The sequence below is a fragment of the Nerophis lumbriciformis genome, linkage group LG22 (assembly GCF_033978685.3).
Source record: "Nerophis lumbriciformis linkage group LG22, RoL_Nlum_v2.1, whole genome shotgun sequence".
NCBI classification, from domain to species: Eukaryota; Metazoa; Chordata; class Actinopteri; order Syngnathiformes; family Syngnathidae; genus Nerophis; species Nerophis lumbriciformis.
This window is the reverse complement of record NC_084569.2, coordinates 20773581-20791280: the sequence shown is the minus strand read 5'-3', so window position 1 is coordinate 20791280 and position 17700 is coordinate 20773581. Positions and strand designations below refer to the sequence as shown.

General features: G+C 36.8%; 1 protein-coding gene across 1 annotated transcript in view; it reads right to left on the bottom strand.

Moving 5' to 3' along the window:
* Window positions 1-17043, bottom strand: part of LOC133615477 (ubiquitin carboxyl-terminal hydrolase 37-like) — a 107796-nt gene extending 90753 nt beyond the window's left edge. The window contains exon 1 of the mRNA XM_061974094.2: window positions 16737-17043. The gene's annotated coding sequence lies outside the window, so the exon portion shown is untranslated. The remainder of the gene's footprint in view (window positions 1-16736) is intronic.
* Between the last annotated feature and the right edge of the window lie 657 nt (window positions 17044-17700).

Sequence of the window (17700 nt, the reverse complement as noted above, 5' to 3'; positions counted from 1 at the left end):
ACACCCAGCTGTGTAAGAAAACTGCAAAGCTCATTTATTATTATCAGCTTAGTGTTAGATGTTAAACACAAGAATATATTTTATTACTAAACTAAATTACAAATAAGGTATCTGGTATTGGTACTGTTTTGGTTCAAATATAAAAGGTACCCAACCCTACTCATGACAGTACTAACACAAATGTTGGTGTGAATTAACAATCACCACTAGATGTCAGAAGAGAGCTAGAAAAAAAACCCTCAACATGTTCCAAAGGTATAAATCTGCTAATTTTACACACTTGTAACTCCCCACTCCCAGCACACAACAAAACAATACAGCTCAGCTCAAACAGATTTTCAATTAAAGCATTATTGTCTTTACAAAAGCAGAATTTATAATACAGCTCTTGTATCGCGTATGTATGTATCTTGTATCTCATTATTTTGTGCAGGGAATAGCTTTCATTGCCACTCCACTTTGACTCACACGTCTGCAATAATGCAAGAAGAATGCATTCAATAACTATCCGTCTGAGTAGTATGTATGCGTGTAAATGTGCATATAGTTTTGTACAGTGTATGTGTGTCCAAGGAAGCATACGGACACTGATCACATGACCTTTGTTTGCATGCTAAATACCTTTTTAATGTACTTTATTAGTTGGTACTGTGTCCTCAAAGTGCCATTTTCACATATCAATGTGTTCCAATTTGCATTATCGACAGTACAAAATGTATTAATTTAATGTACATTGTACTTTATCATACTGCTTTCAATGATCATTTTCTTAAGTTGTACTGTATACAGTCGTGGCCAAAAGTTTACATACACTTGTAAAGAACATCATGTCATGGCTGTCTTGAGTTTCCAATAATTTCTACAACTCTTTTTTTGTGATAGAGTGATTAGAGCACATACTTGTTGGTCACAAAAAACATTCATGAAGTTTGTTTCTTTTATGAATTTATTTTGGGTCTACTGAAAATGTGACCAAATCTGCTGGGTCAAAAGTATACATACAGCAATGTTAATATTTGGTTACATGTCCCTTGGCAAGTTTCACTGCAATAAGGTGTTTTTGGTAGCCATCAACAAGCTTGTGGCAAGCTTCTGCTTGAATTTTTGACCACTCCTCTTGACAAAATTGGTGCAGTTCAGCTAAATCTGTTGGTTTTCTGACATGGACTTGTTTCTTCAGCATTGTCCACACGTTTAAGTCAGGACTTTGCCAAACAGCTCAATTTCTGTTTCCTCTGACCACAGTACTTTCCTCCAGAAGGTCTTATCTTGGTCCATGTGATGTCAGATGAAACAACAATTGAGCTGTTTAGCCACAATACCCAGCAATATGTTTGGAGGAGAAAAAGTGGGGCCTTTAATCCCAGGAACACAATTCCTACCGTCAAGCATGGTGGTGGTAGTATTATGCTGTGGGCCTGTTTTGCTGCCAATGAAACTGGTGCTTTACAGAGAGTAAATGGGACAACGAAAAAGGAGGATTACCTCCAAATTATTTAGGACAACCTAAAATCATCAGCCCGTAGGTTGGGTCTTGGGCGCAGTTGGGTGTTCCAACAGGACAATAATCCCAAACACATGTCAAAAGTGGTAAAGGAATGGCTAAATCAGGCTACAATTAAGGTTTTAGAATGGCTTTCATAAAGTCCTGACTTAAACATGTGGACAATGCTGAAGAAACAAGTCCATGTCAGAAAACCAACACATTTAGCTGAACTGCACCAATTTAGTCAAGAGGAGTGGTCAAAAATTCAACCAGGAGCTTGCCAGAAGCTTGTGGATGGCTACCAAAAGCGCCTTATTGCGGTACCATATTTTGATACCTTTTGTTGTACGTAACGTCACGTCTTGTTGCAGATATATATATATATATATATATATATATATATATATATATATATATATATATATATATACATATATATATATATATATATATATGTAACTGCGAATTGGCCCTCAATGAAAACGAGTTTGACACCCCTGACCTAGATGCAACCTGTCTGAGTGCTTGTTTCCCAGACAAGTGCTTGAGCCGGTTCCAAATCTGCAACAAGACGTGACGTCACGTGCAACAAAAGGTATTGAAATATGGCACCATTTGATTTTACGTGAATTAGGTCGGTACTTATAAAAGTACAGAATTTAATAATTTTTTTTTTATGTGACCCATATCTAAACTGAGCATTTTATCTTAATTAAAGCTCACATTTTAATGCAGCTTTTTTTCCTCATTTGATGGGACTATAGCAGTTGTGTCCTCTTTTTAATCAAGAATTTCTACAAATCTTCATCAACTTTATGTTTCCTGGATTGCTGCCATTAGCTAGTGCTTGAAATTTAAACTACATTTCATTTAGGCTTCCTTTAGTGCGAGCTATATTTTACAGACTCCACTCCATATTCTCCCAGGATGCAAAATGATGCGATACGACCTTTAACCGCCTTAGCAGCATAAGGCATCATCCATATACATTTCATAAATGTTTTGAACAATATGTTGCATTGGTCTTGACATGCTATTTTAAAGATGGAAGAGAGGCAGCAAGGGACCATAGAGCAGCGTTGGCATCGATGTCTCTCTGTCTCTTTTGCTTCTCTTCACAATACTACACTTGGTTGCCATGGAAACACACTTGCAGTGCAAGAGTCGTGAGACCACTGCGCTGAGATGCCGAGTGTAGTAAACAGTTCCGCCGTGACAAGTGAACATGGCAGGTGCGCGGCCGTGGAGTTGGAAAAAAAAATTTTTGGAGGCAGATTGGAGATTTGGATGGTGATTGCATTATCACCAATATTATTATTGATTATGATAATAAATGACAAAAGCAAGCCATATATTGCTGACAATATTTGCTCATTTGTCTTGGATAAAGCGCAACAAACGTGCCAGATTGTAAGACCATCTCTTATGTGCAGCACCACTCAGGTCACCTAATAGTTTTTTTGACTGGATTTGGGCCCCCAAAAAATCAATTATGCAATTTTTTTGGTTGATGAGGATGTATGCGCGGGGTCATTTTTGAAGAAAATGTCTTTGTTTTGCTTTTTGGGACTTTGCAAGTTAGAAATGAACCTTATTAGAAGAGTGTTGTTATTTTAACAGGAGTATGAATATGATGAGCTTCACCATCAACACATTACAGTTGTAGACTTAGACTTAGACTTCCTTTTTATTGTCATTCAAATTTGAACTTTACAGCACAGATAAGAACAAAATTTCGTTACATAAGCTCATGGTAGTGCAGGATAAAAAAGCAATAAGGTGCATATATAAATAAATAAATATATATAAATAATATATAAATATATATATATAAAATAAATAAATATATATATAAACATATATACATAAATAAATAGATTACTGTACAGATAAATATATTGCACTTTTTCACATGCGTCCACGTTTATGGATGTATGTTGTATTGTCTTTTTTATTCCAGCGAGTTAATCCATTTTGGAGGGAGTTGAGGGGATAATTTAATTATGATGCGTTCAAGAGTCTTACGGCCTGAGGGAACCTGGAGGCTCTGCTTCGGAGGCTGCGGAACCTCTTTCTAGAGTACCTCAACTTAAGAGTGTTTTGAGATAAGAGCTGTCTCTCGGTTAATTGTTATGCTTCAAGTTGCAAGCAAAAATTTGAGTTCCAAGCATACCCGTCATTAGTTGGTGTAACAGATGTCACATTGAACCCCTTGAGATGCGACCAAAACATCTGGTCATACTCGCTAGAATTAACTTATAGCTAGAGATCAACATAACTTCCCAGCAGGCACAAAACATTGAGTCAAGGTTGATTATACATATATGTTCTTTAAAACGGACTGTGAAAATACATTGAAAAATGGTTGCATTTCTAAATTGAGACAACATTGCTGTCTTACGTTGAATCCACATTGTTGGTTAGGAAATTACCAAATGTTAATGGTTAAATCAACGTCACAACCCGATATTGAATAAACGTCATCAAAAAATATCTTGTTTCAACGTTGTATTTGTGTTGTAGAATATTGGTTGGGAAATGACCAAATGTCAATTGTTAAATCAACATCACAATCTGATATTGAATAAATGTCGTCAAAAAGTACATTGTTTCATTGTTGTATTAGTGTTGTAGAATGTTGGTTGGGAAATGACCAAATGTCAATCGTTAAATCAACCTCACAAACTTACATTGAATAAATGTCATCAAAAAGTACATTGTTTCAACGTTGTATTTGTGTTGTAGAATATTGGTTGGGAAATGACCAAATGTCAATCAATAAATCAACCTCACAACCCGATATTGAATAAACGTCGTCAAAAACTACGTTGTTTCAACGTTATATTTGTGTTGTAGAATATTGGTTGGGAAATGACCAAATGTCAATCGTTAAATCAACATCACAACCTGATATTGAATAAATGTCGTCAAAAAGTACATTGTTTCAACGTTGTATTTGTGTTGTAGAATGTTGGTTGGGAATTGACCAAATGTCAATCGTTAAATCAACCTCACAAACTGATATTGAATAAACGTTGTCAAAAGGTACGATGTGTCAACGTTGTATTTGTGTTGTAGAATATTGGTTGGGAAATGACCAAATGTCAATCATTAAATCAACCTCACAACCTGATATTGAACAAACGTCATCAAAAAGTACGATGTTTCAATGTTATATTTGTGTTGTAGAATGTTGGTTGGGAAATGACCAAATGTCAATCGTTAAATCAACCTCACAAACTTACATTGAATAAACGTTGTTAAAAAGCACGATTTTTCAACGTTGTATTTGTGTTGTAGAATATTGGTTGGGAATTGACCAAATGTCAATTGTTAAATCAACATCACAAACTGATATTAAATACATGTCGTCAAAAAGTACATTGTTTCAACGTTGTATTAGTGTTGTAGAATGTTGGTTGGGAAATGACCAAATGTCAATCGTTAAATCAACCTCAACAACTTACATTGAATAAACGTTGTTAAAAAGTACGATGTTTCAACGTTGTATTTGTGTTGTGGAATATTGGTTGGGAAATGACCAAATGTCAATCGTTAAATCAACCTCACAAACTTACATTGAATAAACGTTGTTAAAAAGTACGATGTTTCAACGTTGTATTTGTGTTGTAGAATATTGGTTGGGAAATGACCAAATGTCAATCGTTAAATCAACCTCACAAACTTACATTGAATAAACGTTGTTAAAAAGTACGATGTTTCAACGTTGTATTTGTGTTGTAGAATATTGGTTGGGAAATGACCAAATGTCAATGGTTAAATCAACCTCACAAACTGATATTGAATAAATGTCATCAAAAAGTACATTGTTTCAACGTTGTATTTGTGTTGTAGAATATTGGTTGGGAAATGACCAAATGTCAATCAATAAATCAACCTCACAACCCGATATTGAATAAACGTCATCAAAAACTACGTTGTTTCAACGTTATATTTGTGTTGTAGAATATTGGTTGGGAAATGACCAAATGTCAATCGTTAAATCAACATCACAACCTGATATTGAATAAATGTCGTCAAAAAGTACATTGTTTCAACGTTGTATTTGTGTTGTAGAATGTTGGTTGGGAATTGACCAAATGTCAATCGTTAAATCAACCTCACAAACTGATATTGAATAAACGTTGTCAAAAAGTACGATGTGTCAACGTTGTATTTGTGTTGTAGAATATTGGTTGGGAAATGACCAAATGTCAATCATTAAATCAACCTCACAACCTGATATTGAACAAACGTCATCAAAAAGTACGATGTTTCAATGTTATATTTGTGTTGTAGAATGTTGGTTGGGAAATGACCAAATGTCAATCGTTAAATCAACCTCACAAACTTACATTGAATAAACGTTGTTAAAAAGCACGATTTTTCAACGTTGTATTTGTGTTGTAGAATATTGGTTGGGAATTGACCAAATGTCAATTGTTAAATCAACATCACAAACTGATATTAAATACATGTCGTCAAAAAGTACATTGTTTCAACGTTGTATTAGTGTTGTAGAATGTTGGTTGGGAAATGACCAAATGTCAATCGTTAAATCAACCTCAACAACTTACATTGAATAAACGTTGTTAAAAAGTACGATGTTTCAACGTTGTATTTGTGTTGTGGAATATTGGTTGGGAAATGACCAAATGTCAATCGTTAAATCAACCTCACAAACTTACATTGAATAAACGTTGTTAAAAAGTACGATGTTTCAACGTTGTATTTGTGTTGTAGAATATTGGTTGGGAAATGACCAAATGTCAATCGTTAAATCAACCTCACAAACTTACATTGAATAAACGTTGTTAAAAAGTACGATGTTTCAACGTTGTATTTGTGTTGTAGAATATTGGTTGGGAAATGACCAAATGTCAATGGTTAAATCAACCTCATAAACTGATATTGAATAAATGTCATCAAAAAGTACATTGTTTCAACGTTGTATTTGTGTTGTAGAATATTGGTTGGGAAATGACCAAATGTCAATCAATAAATCAACCTCACAACCCGATATTGAATAAACGTCATCAAAAACTACGTTGTTTCAACGTTATATTTGTGTTGTAGAATATTGGTTGGGAAATGACCAAATGTCAATCGTTAAATCAACATCACAACCTGATATTGAATAAATGTCGTCAAAAAGTACATTGTTTCAACGTTGTATTTGTGTTGTAGAATGTTGGTTGGGAATTGACCAAATGTCAATCGTTAAATCAACCTCACAAACTGATATTGAATAAACGTTGTCAAAAAGTACGATGTTTCAACGTTGTATTTGTGTTGTAGAATATTGGTTGGGAAATGACCAAATGTCAATGGTTAAATCAACCTCACAAACTGATATTGAATAAATGTCATCAAAAAGTACATTGTTTCAACGTTGTATTTGTGTTGTAGAATATTGGTTGGGAAATGACCAAATGTCAATCAATAAATCAACCTCACAACCCGATATTGAATAAACGTCATCAAAAACTACGTTGTTTCAACGTTATATTTGTGTTGTAGAATATTGGTTGGGAAATGACCAAATGTCAATCGTTAAATCAACATCACAACCTGATATTGAATAAATGTCGTCAAAAAGTACATTGTTTCAACGTTGTATTTGTGTTGTAGAATGTTGGTTGGGAATTGACCAAATGTCAATCGTTAAATCAACCTCACAAACTGATATTGAATAAACGTTGTCAAAAAGTACGATGTGTCAACGTTGTATTTGTGTTGTAGAATATTGGTTGGGAAATGACCAAATGTCAATCATTAAATCAACCTCACAACCTGATATTGAACAAACGTCATCAAAAAGTACGATGTTTCAATGTTATATTTGTGTTGTAGAATGTTGGTTGGGAAATGACCAAATGTCAATCGTTAAATCAACCTCACAAACTTACATTGAATAAATGTTGTTAAAAAGCACGATTTTTCAACGTTGTATTTGTGTTGTAGAATATTGGTTGGGAATTGACCAAATGTCAATTGTTAAATCAACATCACAAACTGATATTAAATACATGTCGTCAAAAAGTACATTGTTTCAACGTTGTATTAGTGTTGTAGAATGTTGGTTGGGAAATGACCAAATGTCAATCGTTAAATCAACCTCACAAACTTACATTGAATAAACGTTGTTAAAAAGTACGATGTTTCAACGTTGTATTTGTGTTGTAGAATATTGGTTGGGAAATGACCAAATGTCAATCGTTAAATCAACCTCACAAACTTACATTGAATAAACGTTGTTAAAAAGTACGATGTTTCAACGTTGTATTTGTGTTGTAGAATATTGGTTGGGAAATGACCAAATGTCAATGGTTAAATCAACCTCACAAACTGATGTTGAATAAATGTCATCAAAAAGTACATTGTTTCAACGTTGTATTTGTGTTGTAGAATATTGGTTGGGAAATGACCAAATGTCAATCAATAAATCAACCTCACAACCCGATATTGAATAAACGTCATCAAAAACTACGTTGTTTCAACGTTATATTTGTGTTGTAGAATATTGGTTGGGAAATGACCAAATGTCAATCGTTAAATCAACATCACAACCTGATATTGAATAAATGTCGTCAAAAAGTACATTGTTTCAACGTTGTATTTGTGTTGTAGAATGTTGGTTGGGAATTGACCAAATGTCAATCGTTAAATCAACCTCACAAACTGATATTGAATAAACGTTGTCAAAAAGTACGATGTTTCAACGTTGTATTTGTGTTGTAGAATATTGGTTGGGAAATGACCAAATGTCAATGGTTAAATCAACCTCACAAACTGATATTGAATAAATGTCATCAAAAAGTACATTGTTTCAACGTTGTATTTGTGTTGTAGAATATTGGTTGGGAAATGACCAAATGTCAATCAATAAATCAACCTCACAACCCGATATTGAATAAACGTCATCAAAAACTACGTTGTTTCAACGTTATATTTGTGTTGTAGAATATTGGTTGGGAAATGACCAAATGTCAATCGTTAAATCAACATCACAACCTGATATTCTTTAGTAATTACATGCTGCCGCTAGGCGACATCATACGCAAATACGGTGTTAGCTTTCATTGTTATGCTGATGACACCCAACTCTACATGCCCCTAAAGCTGACCAACACGCCGGATTGTAGTCAGCTGGAGGCGTGTCTTAATGAAATTAAACAATGGATGTCCGCTAACTTCTTGCAACTCAACGCCAAGAAAACGGAAATGCTGATTATCGGTCCTGCTAAACACCGACATTTATTTAATAATACCACCGTAACATTTGACAACCAAACAATTACACAAGGCGAATCAGTAAAGAATCTGGGTATTATCTTCGACCCAACTCTCTCGTTTGAGTCACACATTAAGAGTGTTACTAAAACGGCCTTCTTTCATCTCCGTAATATCGCTAAAATTCGTTCTATTTTATCCACTAGCGACGCTGAGATCATTATTCATGCGTTCGTTACGTCTCGTCTCGACTATTGTAACGTATTATTTTCGGGGCTCCCTATGTCTAGCATTAAAAAATTACAGTTGGTACAAAATGCGGCTGCTAGACTTTTGACAAGAACAAGAAAGTTTGATCATATTACGCCTATACTGGCTCACCTGCACTGGCTTCCTGTGCACTTAAGATGTGACTTTAAGGTTTTACTACTTACGTATAAAATACTGCACGGTCTAGCTCCGTCCTATCTTGTCGATTGCATTGTACCATATGTCCCGGCAAGAAATCTGCGTTCAAAGAACTCCGGCTTATTAGTGATTCCCATAGCCCAAAAAAAGTCTGCGGGCTATAGAGCGTTTTCTATTCGGGCTCCAGTACTATGGAATGCCCTCCCGGTAACAATTAGAGATGCTACCTCAGTAGAAGCATTTAAGTCCCATCTTAAAACTCATTTGTATACTCTAGCCTTTAAATAGCCCCCCTGTTAGACCAGTTGATCTGCCGTTTCTTTTCTTTTCTCCTCTGCTCCCCTTTTCCTTGGGGGGGGGGGCACAGGTCCGGTGGCCATGGATGAAGTGCTGGCTGTCCAGAGTCGGGACCCGGGGTGGACCGCTCGCCTGTGCATCGGCAGGGAACATCTCTGCGCTGCTGACCCGTCTCCGCTCGGGATGGTGTCCTGCTGGCCCCACTATGGACTGGACTCTTACTATTATGTTGGATCCACTATGGACTGGACTCTCACAATATTATGTCAGACCCACTCGACATCCATTGCTTTCGGTCTCCCCTAGAGGGGGGGGGTTACCCACATATGCGGTCCTCTCCAAGGTTTCTCATAGTCATTCACATCGACGTCCCACTGGGGTGAGTTTTTCCTTGCCCGTATGTGGGCTTTGTACCGAGGATGTCGTTGTGGCTTGTGCAGCCCTTTGAGACACTTGTGATTTAGGGCTATATAAATAAAGATTGATTGATTGATTGATTGATTGATTGATATTGAATAAATGTCGTCAAAAAGTACATTGTTTCAACGTTGTATTTGTGTTGTAGAATGTTGGTTGGGAATTGACCAAATGTCAATCATTAAATCAACCTCACAACCTGATATTGAATAAACGTCGTCAAAAGGTACGATGTGTCAACGTTGTATTTGTGTTGTAGAATATTGGTTGGGAAATGACCAAATGTCAATCATTAAATCAACCTCACAACCTGATATTGAATAAACGTCGTCAAAAAGTACGATGTTTCAACGTTATATTTGTGTTGTAGAATGTTGGTTGGGAAATGACCAAATGTCAATCATTAAATCAACCTCACAAACTGATATTGAATAAACGTTGTCAAAAAGTACGATGTGTCAACGTTGTATTTGTGTTGTAGAATATTGGTTGGGAAATGACCAAATGTCAATCATTAAATCAACCTCACAACCTGATATTGAATAAACGTCGTCAAAAAGTACGATGTTTCAACGTTATATTTGTGTTGTAGAATGTTGGTTGGGAAATGACCAAATGTCAATCATTAAATCAACCTCACAAACTGATATTGAATAAACGTTGTCAAAAAGTACGATGTGTCAACGTTGTATTTGTGTTGTAGAATATTGGTTGGGAAATGACCAAATGTCAATCATTAAATCAACCTCACAACCTGATATTGAATAAACGTCGTCAAAAAGTACGATGTTTCAATGTTATATTTGTGTTGTAGAATATTGGTTGGGAAATGACCAAATGTCAATCGTTAAATCAACGTCAGAACACGACATTGATTAAACGTCGTCAAAAAGCATCTTGTTCCAACGCTAAGTTTGAGTTGGACCTCATTCAACAAGTTCTTAACGTTGTTTCAATGTCTTGTGCCTGCGAGGTTTGTTTTCTAAGCATGGGATAGAAGAACGTGAGTGTGAAGGACAGTTTTGAGAAGAAGAAATGGATGATATTCATTGAATTAAAGAAATAAATGATCAGAAAAAGTGACCAGGTGTGCAGCTAGCTAACTAGTCTGCACCGTACTGAAGCAGAATGAGTCTAAAGCCAGCCAAGAATGTTAAAATACAATATAAACAGGGAACATTTATGCATGGAAATATGGAGATGCTGCTAATGGTGTATTTGACAGAGAAGCAGATCGAAGGAGATACCGTAGAAGTCTACTCTCCAAGGTAAATGCTGTAAGTATTATTACTTTACTTCACTGTTTGTACTACTTGTTTTTTCATACAAAAGTGTCTTATCAAAACGTTTTTATTTTGTAAAAGGCATGTTACAGGTTAAAATTGTGATGCTTTTTGAGAGCCAAGGACAAATTAAATTAATTTTATTCATTTCAAAGGGAGACCACGATTTACGTATTTTGAGTTAAGCCAGGGGTCAGCAACCCACAATGTTGAAAGAGCCACATTGGACCAAAAATACAACAAAAAAAATCTGTCTGGAGCCACAAAAAAATTAAAAGCCTTATATAAGCGTTACGAATGAAGGCAACACATGATGTAAGTGTCTATATTAGCTATAATAGCATACTAACAAAATGACTATGTGTTGCAGGCTGATGCAAATCTTCGTTGACAGAAATGTTGAATATATATAATCCATCCATCCATCCATCCATTCATCCATTTTCTACCGCTTGTCCCTCTCGGGGCCGCGTGTTAATATTTATTCTTCACATTTATACAATATTGGAAAACATTACTAAAACGAAGACTTCTCAGAAGGTGAGATAACTCCTGGAAATTACTGCCAGGCTTAGAGTGGCTAAAGGTATAGATGTGTGTGTCCAAGTTAAAGGAAACGGCAGGCTGTCTTCTTTTAGTGGATTTATTACAATCTTTGCAAGCTGGGTAACGTTTGCTGTGGTCTATAACGACACACAAACAATGCAGCAAGAAATGCAGCCAATATTACATACAGATAATGTGTCATGTGACATGCAAATTTAAATTAAATAGACAGAGGAAATAAGTAAAGGAAATTAAATGAGCTCGAATATACCTACAAACGAGGCATAATGATGCAAACAGCTAGCCCAAATAGCATGTTAGCATGGATTAGCTTGCAGTCATGCAGTGACCAAATATACCTGTTTAGTACTTCAACAAGTCAATAACATCAAAAAAGCTCACATTTGTGCATTCACACACAGCATAAAAAGTTTGGTGGACAAAATGAAACCAAGAAGGAGTGGCATAAAGTACGTCTTTCCGTGGCAGCGTCGGAGAAAGTTGTACATGTAATCAAACTATGATTACCGTAGTTGAAGGACCGTGGGATTTCTAACAATTAGGAAGATTCGTGTCATGTTTGTCCTCCTACAGAAACCATATTGAAACAAAAAATATATACCGTATTTTCCGCACTATAAGGCGCACCTAAAAACCACAAATTTTCTCAAAAGCTGACAGTGCGCCTTATAACCCGGTGCGCTTTATATATGGATAAATATTAAGATTCATTTTCATAAAGTTTCGGTCTCGCAACTTCGGTAAACAGCCGCCATCTTTTTTCCCCGTAGAAGAAGCGCGCGGTGCATGCTGGGATATGTGACGTTTCATTTCCATTTGTGTGTTTATGTAAAGACCCCAAAATGGCTCCTATTAAGTGTGTTGTCTGTCTAATTATAAATAATGCAGACGAGGCGTGTTAACTGAGTTCTCAACGTTTACTCACAGCGTGCTCATAACTACATTCTAACTCCCAGCATACAACAACGCTTCTCAGGGCTACCGCGCATGCTCGTCACTATCGTTGCATGCTGGGTAGTGTAGTTGTTATATTTGCTAGCTCATAACATCACATTAAGAGACACGCTTACGCGCTTAATTCAATACTCGCCGTCATTCCGGGTGGATTGACAAAAGACCTCCAGCCGCTAGATATTGGTGTCAACAGGGCATTCGAAGCTAGACTGCTAACTGCGTGGGAACAGTGGATGACAGAAGGCGAACACACGTGACGTTCACCAAGACAGGGAGGCAGGGAGACAGCGCCAGACGACATTTTGGATCCCACATTCGCCCAACTTTTCAATTCGGACAACGAAGGAGAATAATTCGAGGGATTTATGAATGAAGAATAACTTCAGAAAGTGAGCGTTATGTTTATTTTGTGTGTTGTGACATTAACGTTCGAGCAACATTATGTTGCTATTGCTCTGCACTATTTTGAATTTTACTATGTTTGTGATTGCACATTTGCGTACATTTTGGGAGTGAACAGAGTTGTTAGAACGCTGGTTTTTAATATATTATTAAAGTTTGACTGACCTATCTGACTGTTTTTTTTGACATTCCTTTAGCGCAGTTAGATGCGGCTTACAACACCGGGCGGCTTATAGGTGGACAAAGTTTTGAAATATGCCGTTCATTGAAGGCGCGGCTTTTAACCCAGGGCGCCTTATGGTGCGGAAAATACGGTAGTTTACCTCATCTTTTTCCATTTTTGAAAAAGCTCCATGGAACCGCTTGTGGCTCTAGAGCCGCGGGTTGCTGACCCCAGAGTTAAAAGCTTCGTCTAACTTATTAAGCTCTTAAGTTGGACTTTAGTTGTGTTTTTTCAACAAGCCACTATTCGTAGCCTTTTTATGTGCGGGTAAATAGTTATTTATGATTGGACAGCTGGATGAGAGAGACAAGTGAGACAGGCCAGAATTATTTCAGAGAGGGGGTCTCATGAGACAATCATCACCTGCAGGCTGAGAGCTGACACGACTGAAACGACTTCATGAGTCATCCACTAACCGTTTTAATGTTTCACCCGCAATGGTTGGTGCAATTCAATTAGTCTCCACTTTTATCTACTTGTCATTCAACTAATTTCTGTCACGCATGACTACGCTGACATCTTCGCCACACTTGGGGGGGAAAACCTTCTCATAGTTCCACTCCCCTATTTCAGGTTCTCATAGCTTGTTTCAGTCGACCTGTTACTGTAACATGGTCAACAGACCCAGTCGCCAGTAAAAGTGATTTACAAAACCCACAACCAGTGAAGTTGGCACGTTGTGTAATTCATAAACAAAGAGAATACAATTATTTGCAAATCCTTTTCAACTTATATTCAATTGAATAGACTGCAAAGACAAGATATTTAATGTTCGAACTGAGAAACTTATTTTTTTTTTCAAATAATCATTAACTTAGAATTTCATGGCAGCAACACAAAAAAGTTGGCACAAGGGCATTTTTACCACTGTGTTACATGGCCTTTCCTTTTAACAACACTCAGTAAACATTTGGGAACTGAGGAGACCAATTTTTGAAGCTTTTCAGGTGGAATTCTTTCCCATTCTTGCTTGATAAACAGCTTAAGTTGTTCAACAATCCGGGGTCTCCGTTGTGGTATTTTAGGCTTCATAATGTGCGACACATTTTCAATGGGAGACAGGTCTGGACTACAAGCAGGCCAGTCTAGTACCCGCACACAGATGTGTAAGTCACCCATACCTTGGGCCAGACCTGGGCATTATACGGCCCGCGGGCCACATCTGGCCCTTTGTGCGTCCCTGTCCGGCCCGCGTGAGGCCAATCATAAATTACAAAATAAATTTAAAAAAGTATCTATGTCGAGTGTGCAATACAACGGTGCTGCTTTTGTTTTGAAAAGCGTTATTTGTATTACTTCCGTGTGGACGTATGCGCGTGTGTGATTGTGAGTCAATGTAAACAGCGGCAATCACAAATGACAAAATAAAGTTTAAAAACCATCTATGTCGTGCGTGCAATACAACTGTGCTGCTTTTATTTTGAAAATGGTTATTTATGGGCGTATGTCCGGGTGTAACCTGTGAGTGAAGGTGCACAGCAACAAGTGATGAAACGCTAAAAAGAGAAAAGTTAATGACGAAGGGCGTGTTTTCAACAAGACATGTACTGCCAAGTATTTCTTTACAGAAATTAAAGGTAAAGCCGTGTGCTTAATTTGTGGTACACATGTTGCTGTGTTTAAAGGATATAATTTGAATCGCCACTACACGACGAAGCACGAGGAAAAATACCGGAATCTGTCTGATGAAGCACGCGCAAGGGAGGCTGATGCGTTGATGGTAAAACTGCAAACCCAACAAGGACTTTTTGCCAAATTTCACACCCCCAGAGATGCAGCCGTCAGGACAAGTTTCGTCATTTCTCACAAAATCGCCAGAAAAAGTAAGGCGTTTTCTGACGGAGAGTTTATTAAGGAGTGCTTATTGGACTCTGTTGCGCTGATATGCCCTGAGACTTTGACTGTTTTTCGCTGGCTTTGGATGAGAGCTGTGATGTACGTGACACCGCCCAGTTGCTCATCTTCTTACGTGGGATAACTGCCGACTTTCAAATCACGGAGGAGCTAGTAGCCATGCAGTCAATTAAAGAGACGACCACAGGTAATGACTTGTTCACATAGGTAAATGCATGTTTGGACATGTTAGGACTGAAATGGGACAAGCTGGCAGGTGTGACAATCCAATCCAATCCACTTTATTTATATAGCACATTTAAACAACAAAATGTTTCCAAAGTGCTGCACAACAATATTAAAAAAATATTCAAATATTATCCTTAGCTCCACCAATGACTGAATAATAACAAAAAATAATTACATATAAAACCAATATAAAAAACAATATAAAATAAATATGATTAAAAACGATTTTTAACAACAGATGGTTGTCCAAATCTGACGGGGAAAAATGTTGGATGATGGAAGATAAAGTGACAGAAATTAACCCTGTGCAGAAATGGACATTTTTGCATTGTATTTATACATCAGGAAGTGTAGTGTAAGACAGTGTTAAAAATAAAACCATCAAAAGAAATCTGCTTTTGTATAAAGTTAATTAGGTAAAATGAAATTATTATTATTACTATCATTATTATTTATGATACGGTATATCAAAAATAATATTGAGCAAAATGTTATTAAAATATTGTCAGTGCGGCCTTCCAGCAGTGCTCGGGTTGCTTATGCGGCCCCCGGTAAAAATTAATTGCCCACCCCTGATGTAGATGATGCTACATGTAAAAAATATAAACCACATGATTTTAGTACATCAGTCGAGGAAAATGAGCAAACTACATAAATAAAATCCTGTAATTGGATTTTTATATAATTTTTTTTATCTTGATAGATTGAAAATTAACACCAATGAGTTGACTGAACAATATCACATAATTTATTCAGAAAGTATAAATAATGACAAATACAGGTAGAGTACTATTACCACAACATGTAAGTGTAAAAAACAACAACATTATGATTTGTAATTTTTTTAGAATGTGCTTGTTCTATTTTTAAACAAAGAAAACAATCTGAAGTTGTCTTTATTTTTAAGTTATCTTGCCGTGATTTTAACAGTCCTGCCCACTGGGGAGTAAATTTTTCTCCATGTGGCCTCCCCATCTAAAATGAGTTTGACACCCCCTGGTTTAGATCTTAAATCAATTTAAAAGGTCAACAATTTCAAATTAATCTCAGAGGTCGAACACTAGTGCACGGTTTAAACGTGCCTTTGCCCTACTGACAACCAGCTGTTTGGTGTGTTTGTAGCTTTGACGCTATAGCTGCGTCTAGCTCCAATAAGCGTTATTGTTCATATACTTTTTACATACCCACGGTAAACTTTCATTTGTCCAACATAATAGATTACATATAGAAAAACATAGCATTAAGGAGAGGGACACATACAATAGCAACATCAGCATAGCTCTGTTAGCTACAATGCTAACATTACATCATGCTCGGTTAGCTTATTTGCTGAAAACAAACAACAGTTAACAAACTCACAGCTTCCACTCTGTAGCTGACTTACATGTAGTTGACGTTGCTCCAGGCTTGATTTTAAGATATGTAGCTTTTTTTTTTTTTTTTTTTTTTTCCCAAGTGTGGAGGTGGGCTTAACTAGCTAGGGTTGGGCCAATGGAGGTGGTATCATGTCCGTGAGGAAGGCGGTTCTTCCTTTATTAACTTCCAATTAGACTGTGCCTCTTCTCACAAAAGTGTAGCAGACAAGTGAGGGAAATTATATGTTTTTCTCAAATTTTATGGTGCTCATAAACAGGCTCTAAGGCAGGGATGTCAAATATACGGACCGAAGGCCGCATCAGGCCCGCAAAAAGGTTTTATCCGGCCCATGGATGAGTGTGCTAAGTCATACTTGCCAACCTTGAGACCTCCGATTTCGGGAGGTGGGGAGTGGGGAGTGGGGGTTGGGGGCATAGTCGGGGGTGGGGCGGGGCGTGGTTAAGAGGGGAGGAGTATATTGACAGCTAGAATTCACCAAGTCAAGTATTTCATACATATATACAGGTAAAAGCCAGTAAATTAGAATATTTTGAAAAACTTGATTTATTTCAGTAATTGCATTCAAAAGGTGTAACTTGTACATTATATTTATTCATTGCACACAGACTGATGCATTCAAATGTTTATTTCATTTAATTTTGATGATTTGAAGTGGCAACAAATGAAAATCCAAAATTCCGTGTGTCACAAAATTAGAATATTACTTAAGGCTAATACAAAAAAGGGATTTTTAGAAATGTTGGCCAACTGAAAAGTATGAAAATGAAAAATATGAGCATGTACAATACTCAATACTTGGTTGGAGCTCCTTTTGCCTCAATTACTGCGTTAATGCGGCGTGGCATGGAGTCGATGAGTTTCTGGCACTGCTCAGGTGTTATGAGAGCCCAGGTTGCTCTGATAGTGGCCTTCAACTCTTCTGCGTTTTTGGGTCTGGCATTCTGCATCTTCCTTTTCACAATACCCCACAG